Source organism: Rhinatrema bivittatum, chromosome 8 (assembly GCF_901001135.1).
Source record: "Rhinatrema bivittatum chromosome 8, aRhiBiv1.1, whole genome shotgun sequence".
Lineage (NCBI taxonomy): Eukaryota > Metazoa > Chordata > Amphibia > Gymnophiona > Rhinatrematidae > Rhinatrema > Rhinatrema bivittatum.
Genome location: NC_042622.1, coordinates 226333290 through 226339685, shown reverse-complemented (window position 1 = coordinate 226339685; position 6396 = coordinate 226333290). Strand labels below are relative to the sequence as shown.

The 6396-nt window shown below is 40.5% G+C and overlaps 1 protein-coding gene across 3 annotated transcripts in view; it reads left to right on the top strand.

The window, feature by feature from the left end:
* Positions 1-4: 4 nt before the first annotated feature.
* Positions 5-6396, top strand: part of GATAD2A (GATA zinc finger domain containing 2A) — a 185594-nt gene continuing 179202 nt past the window's right edge. The window contains exons 1-2 of one of the 3 annotated variants that reach the window (XM_029613817.1): positions 5-156; positions 1924-2046. The gene's annotated coding sequence lies outside the window, so the exon portion shown is untranslated. Of the gene's footprint in view, positions 157-305; positions 430-1923; positions 2047-6396 lie in introns of those variants that run through there. The other 2 variants (XM_029613822.1, XM_029613819.1) reach the window with 2 other exon arrangements.

Sequence of the window (6396 nt, the reverse complement as noted above, 5' to 3'; positions counted from 1 at the left end):
CCCGCGCGTGCAGCGGCGGCGGCGGCGCAAAAAAAAAAAAAAAAAAATCTGCCTAGCAACCGGGAAACCGGGCAGGAGTGCAGTGTGAGGAGAAGGAGTAGTGGGGCGAGCGTGTGGTCAACCCCACCCACCAGAGGACTGACTCCGCCCCTTACCGTGAGTCTCATCCGTCGCCCCGCTTTATTCCCGGGGGAGGGGGTGAGGAGAACGCCTTGAGGCCCGCGTCGATTGCTTTATAGTTGAGTACGTCAGATACGGAGGTGTAGCCTCCCCGGGGGTCAGCAGTGACCTTTGATTCACGATTATCCCAAAAGGGAGGGAGGGGAGGAAGAAGAAGAGAGTGTGTGTGTAGGACGGAGAGGTAGCCCCTTCCCTGGAGAACTCGGACAAAGAAAACTGGGTGTCTTTGCTGCGGGGTTGAGAGGGGAGGTAAAGATGTAATGTCTGGAGATGGGAGTTGGGTAAAAAGTGCTCTATTCCCTCGTTCCTGCCGAATGTCATTATCTCTGACTCACTATAATTACATTTTTCCTTCACCGTCCCCCGCCTCCTCTCCGTTTTCTCTCACTTTTATGAGGTAAAGATTTGATGGAGAGGGAGCTAGTATTGGTTTGAGTATCTGTATGCTTATCTGCCCCAGGTGGTAGAGACCCAGACAGAAAGAAAAAAATGTTAGCTGAGCAGACTGGATGAACCAGTTGGTCTTTATCTGCCGTCATTTACTATGGAGTTACTAAATTAAGTGTAAATCTAAATGGATTTAGTGTCAAACCTGGCTAAATTGTTTAATAGTCTTTTTCTGTATAGCATTATTTAAGCAGAGAAAGAAAGACTTGAAACTCTGAAATTATACAACTTTGTATTCATTAATATGACAGGTAAAAAGTTATGGTCTCAGGCATGGACATTATGATTGAAGTCCTGTTCAGCCTACAATCAGTAATATGGAATATAACTTGAGCTTGCTACTAAGTTTTCAAATTGGAGGAAGGGTGCTCTTTATTTCTCAAAAAAAAAATAGAGTTCTCCTTAAGATAGGAACTAAGAGGAGCCAACTGTTATATAGAGATCTGTATTTTTGTTAAGCCTCCCCCAGTACATTATGTTTTGCTTTCCTAGAAGTGAGTGCCAATTCAGTGAATAGTCCTGAGATGTCACAGTCTCTTTAAATTGATGGCATTCCTTTCATTCCTACCAAATGCTGATTTGAAATTGCATTTGTTATTCTAATAAGATCGCACTTCACTTACTAAAAGAAGACTCCACTATGCCAGTCTTTGGTCAGTTACAGCACAAACTTGACAGCGTTTGTGCTAAATCATCCACTTTAGACAAACACCGTTATGAACTAATGATTTTCACATGGAATGATGGTATATAAAACACACAAATAAAATAAATGTGAGCTGGAAAACTGGGATCCTCACACTCCCCAATATACCTATCATCTCTTATACCTATATCACAGACCCTACCATCATACAATCGGAAGAACAACCTCAGTTCCTCTTGGAGCCAGATTTACTAAAGGGTTTCCTTGTTTAATGTCTAGTACATTTGGCCCTTTATATATGTTGAATATTATGTACAAGGTAAAAAATGATGGGAAAACTACTTGCATACCAGCATACACATGTAGTACCATTATTTAAGTTAAAATTATAACCATATTCCTGAGAAAAAAAATTGTGGTTGCCAGGTTAATCCACTTGGAGATGTAGATTTAAGTAATCCTGGGGAAATTGAGGCCACAGTGTTGTCCCCCTCCCTCCGCCCTCATAACAATACATTCAATGAATGGTCAAAACAAAAGGCCAAACCACACTGGTCTTCCTTTGCTTTCCAGGGCCAGAAAGATTTGCTTTATGACAGGCTAGGGAAGTGTATCCTTGGTCATGTTATAACATCAGAGCTTGTGTGCAGTTTCAGGGATGTCAACGTTCAGTTTTTCTCAATCAAGAGGTAAATCAAGACTTCACAGTGCAGATATCAGCAAGAAACTAAACAATCACTGACTGGGACAGGAAAAGAGTGTTTTCCTTTTCTGTAAGTATAGTATTTGTAGTTACAAATAGAGCTTCCACTGCACTGTTTGCTATAGTTTGAAACTATCAAAAAACTTTGTTTTGGGGGGAAAAAAGTTCCTCACATTTTTTAGCATAAAAATGCAGCTAAAGAACTCCCATTTTTGCACAGCTAATTTGATCCAAATGTGGGTAGGTGGTTTTTACCACAGATACAACAAGGAGGTTCCTTGCCAAATAATGACACAAGCAGATGAGAGAGGGAGAGGTACTTCCTGTTAGCTACAGTGTTTTCTTATGGTTAACCCTTTCTATTGGGCTAGGAAGGCGGCCTGGAAGGGAGGCAACGCCCTTTACAATTACTGTTGGAAATAAGTAGTGGCCTGTATTTGGGAAGAACAGCAACTTCAAATCCAGTACTATAACCATTTGGATGACCATAAACAAATCCAAAACCTACAAAAACGATCTTGTCCAGTAAAGATGTGCTTCTTAGTGGTACGTCTTTTGTACCGGATACTAGAAAAAGAAAGAAAGACCTTTCAGTGATAACTATGTTCATATTCCAAAGATGAGTTGTAATGCTTCTTTCTGCTCACTCTTTCTCCCTGTTCCTGGAGAGGTGTAATGAGACCCTTCTCAGGGAATACAGCTTGTCTGATAGGACTCCCAAGTCCTCTGTTCAACTAATGGAACATAGTTAATTCTAACAGCAAAAATTGTTAGACCTCACGCCGATACCTGTGAGACTGTAAGCATAAGTCGAGCCAGTCCTTACTGAAAAGGTTGTTCTCCTTTCTCTGCAAAGATTCTGAATTGGGATCTCACTTGGTTTGATCCCAAAGAGTTTCATTGTCATTTGTGCTGGGCTTCAGCAATCCCCTGCCCATGTTACCTTCCTAATGGAATCACAGCTGGACGAGAGAGCATGAACAGCAAAACCTTGGTGTTTTATCAGAAGACAGATATATTTTTTTTAGGTCAATATTTTTTTTCCATGTGAAAGTTTACTCGCTTCTGTGAATTTATCCTTTCTTTAAAAAGTATCCAGTTCTCACTTTTTTCAGTAACTAAAATCTTGATACAAAGCTTCAGAAACAATTGGATTAGTACTGTAAAAACAAAATCAAATCAAGCATTTGAAACTTAGATCCTCTTCTAACTCAGCATCTGACTGCAGTAGCAGGATAATGAGCTTAAAAGTGCTGCCACTTCTGAGTTCTTCTCAGTGCTGCTGGCAGATCAGCTCACAGCTGCTCAGTTTATTTTTTATTAAAAAAAAAAAGATTAAGTGATGGGAAATATTTTTTATAACTCTGTAGAGTTCTGTCCTGGAAATGTAATTGTGTGAAATTTAGTGGCTGTGCTATGCATGACTATCCCTTTCGGAAGCCAGCCTGTTCCAAATTAAAAGTGGTTCTGTTTTTGGTGTGAAACGACTGAACAACAATCATTCATTCGAGTCCGGTTCTTCATCTGTCTTCAGTAGATCATATCCAACCATGGCTGCCAGGTACAAAAGGGCATCCTTTTTTATCTCTGTTTGAATCTCTTGTGTTGCCTACTGTTAGAGCTTTAATGCCACCCTTTGGCTGTTTCATGGGAAGTGCCCTGGTGAGTTTTCCATTGCTGATTGTCTTATGACAGTATTAACTGAGATTTGGACTGATTGCATTACGGCGAGGTGAGAGAGCAGGTTTATTATTTGTAGGTAGATTGTGAACAGTCAAGGTACTATCTTGTTACAGGATGAACTTGAAAGCAATGAGTTTTATATATATCCTAATAATTAGAACATGGACACATGGGTTCCATCCCACTATCACGGTCTACAATGTCATTTAGCATCAGTTCTCAAACTTGCATTGCATAGTGTTTGGTACAACTCTGTTTCTTTTGATGGAACTGTGTAAATAATATCATTTAAACTGGTTCACATCATTGATGAAAGACCCTTGTCTTTATAAACGTGTTTAGAATGAGGGGAATACATTGGGGAACTATAGAAAGAAAATAATGGCAGTGATAGGATTTTGTGCCTCTGGTTACTTTTGCTTTAATTGGTATTTTAGACTGGGACTTGGCACACACTGCATAGTATCTGGGGTTCAGAAGAAATGAATTATTTTCTGTTTTATCCAATAAATTACACTTAAACAGCAGCCTCTGCCCTAGCATTTGAGGTGTCCTCCTGAAAATACCTACTTGAGCTTCCTGCTCCTTCGGCTGAGTCCCCTACTGAGACTTTTACCAACTGGCATTCCAGCTCTCTTCCCCCACAGAAACAAAGAAAAGAATGGGCTGTTTCTCTCTCTGGAAAAGCTGGCAAGCAAGGACGAGGAAGCTGCCTCTGGAGACACCCACTACTGCCACTCCATGAACCAGCCCGCAGGGGAGTGTCATTAAAGCCAGGCAGCTGGTGCTCTCCTCCCTAAGTCTGTCACTTCAGTGACACACCCAGGACTATGTAGCTTCCTGTGTCTCAAATGGGGGCATCTCCCTGTTGGCACCAGTTTATTGCCCTCTACTTTGCATTTGTGATAGCTGTAATGGAGTCCTAAGTAAAGAGCAGTGAGCTAATGGAGTGATACTGCGTTGTTCGATTCCATTACAAAAAGCAGCGCTTACACTGCAAAGGGAGAAATAGGAGGGTTTTGTTTTTTTAATTTTATGGAAAATAAAGCTAACTTTGGCATGTTGAACCTGCTTGTTATTTCACTAGTAGAAATGGTATTGCAATTTATAGTCAAACCTTCTATCCTCAAAAACATCTCTAGTCTGTAGTTCCTAAATGGATTGTTATAAATTATTAGCAAATGTTATTTGATGCAGTGCAGACACTGATAAGTAAGTAGTGATCTTAAAAGCTAGACAAGCACAAAAGCATAGGGCAGTACACACCCTAGTCCCGGAGGGCTGCAAACAGGTCTGCTTTTGGTTGTTGGACCACACTGAATATTCCTTATGGGTATCCTGAAAACGTAAACCTGTCTGAGGCCTTCGAGGACAGGGTTGTGTGCCTCCAGTGTGGGCTTTCCAGGTAACTCAGAGAATATATAAGAAACAGATTTAAGAATGTTGTTATCCAAACTCATGTTAAAATCTATAAGCTTTGAATCCAGGAGTGCAGATCTGCCTCTCCTTTTAGTGTTGCATTTGTATGGAACATGACAATTAATGTCTTAAACCAGGCAGTGAGTAGAACTGCAGATGTTGTCTTAAGCTACCAGAGGAGTTAATTGTACCTTTCCAGAGCCATGGAGCTGGTTTTCAGGCAACAAAAATATGCATATTAATCCAGTATTAGCCCAAATGTATGCACATCTTATGTATATTCCATGTGGATATCATAAAAACCTGTCCTGTTTGTGGCCCTCAAGGACCAGAGGTGTGTACTATTGCCAACAAACTAAATAACCTCATGGTTTTGGATGTAGTGACTCTGTGAAGTTTGGTATTGTTGATAGCTAAGGGACTGCATATGAGATTTCACTAGTGATTTAGATCCACATTCAGAATTACAAGAGAATTTTATGATTGAGCTAGATGCTGGTGAATTCTGAGGCTAAGCTGAAACTGACTTCTAGCAATCGAAAAATAACTGAGTTTATATGAAGGTTATGGATTTTATTCTTTAATCAGAAATGCAGTCCTGTTGCGACCTAAAATAATTCTATGGATTTTGGAGGATGACAGTGAAGTCAGGTTTTGTGTTTGCGCCAAGGGTAGCCTGTTAATTCTCATCAGGATTTTGGGTAGTCCAGAAGGGGAACTGTAAGTCAGGTTGTACCTCTCCTTCAGGCAGCATGGCAGTGCCCTTTACCATTTTTAATAAGGCAAATGCACGTGGCTATCTTGAAGCTGGACATTCCTAGCACCTGGACTACGTGTAAGCTTCCAGAGGGGAAAATGGACAATTAATCTTCAATTACATTTGTATAAAGTACAGAACAATAAAGGAATCTGCTGAACATCACACACAGTCAGTGGCTGAGAGGGGCCTTTGATCTCACTTGTGACTCGTATCTCATTCATTTTACTGTTCATTCATGGGGAAATGAGCTGTAAGTCATATTATTTTGTGTATTAGAGAATACTATATAATCTTGTCTCACAGATTAAATGGCTTGGTGTCACATATTAAAAAAAATAAATAAACCACCACACTTGAGAGGAGTGGCATACCCAGTTATGTTGGTATCAAAGTGATTTTAAGTTGATACCAATTCTGCATATCATTGTGAACAGAGTGTATTAGAAAAGCTTCCTCTGCTGTGAAGGAATCTCCCTTCTAGCTTCCATATACCCTCCAAAGTCTCCAACACTTTGCTGGAGTGTCCAATATTTCACACCTTCCATTAGGGAACTGCAG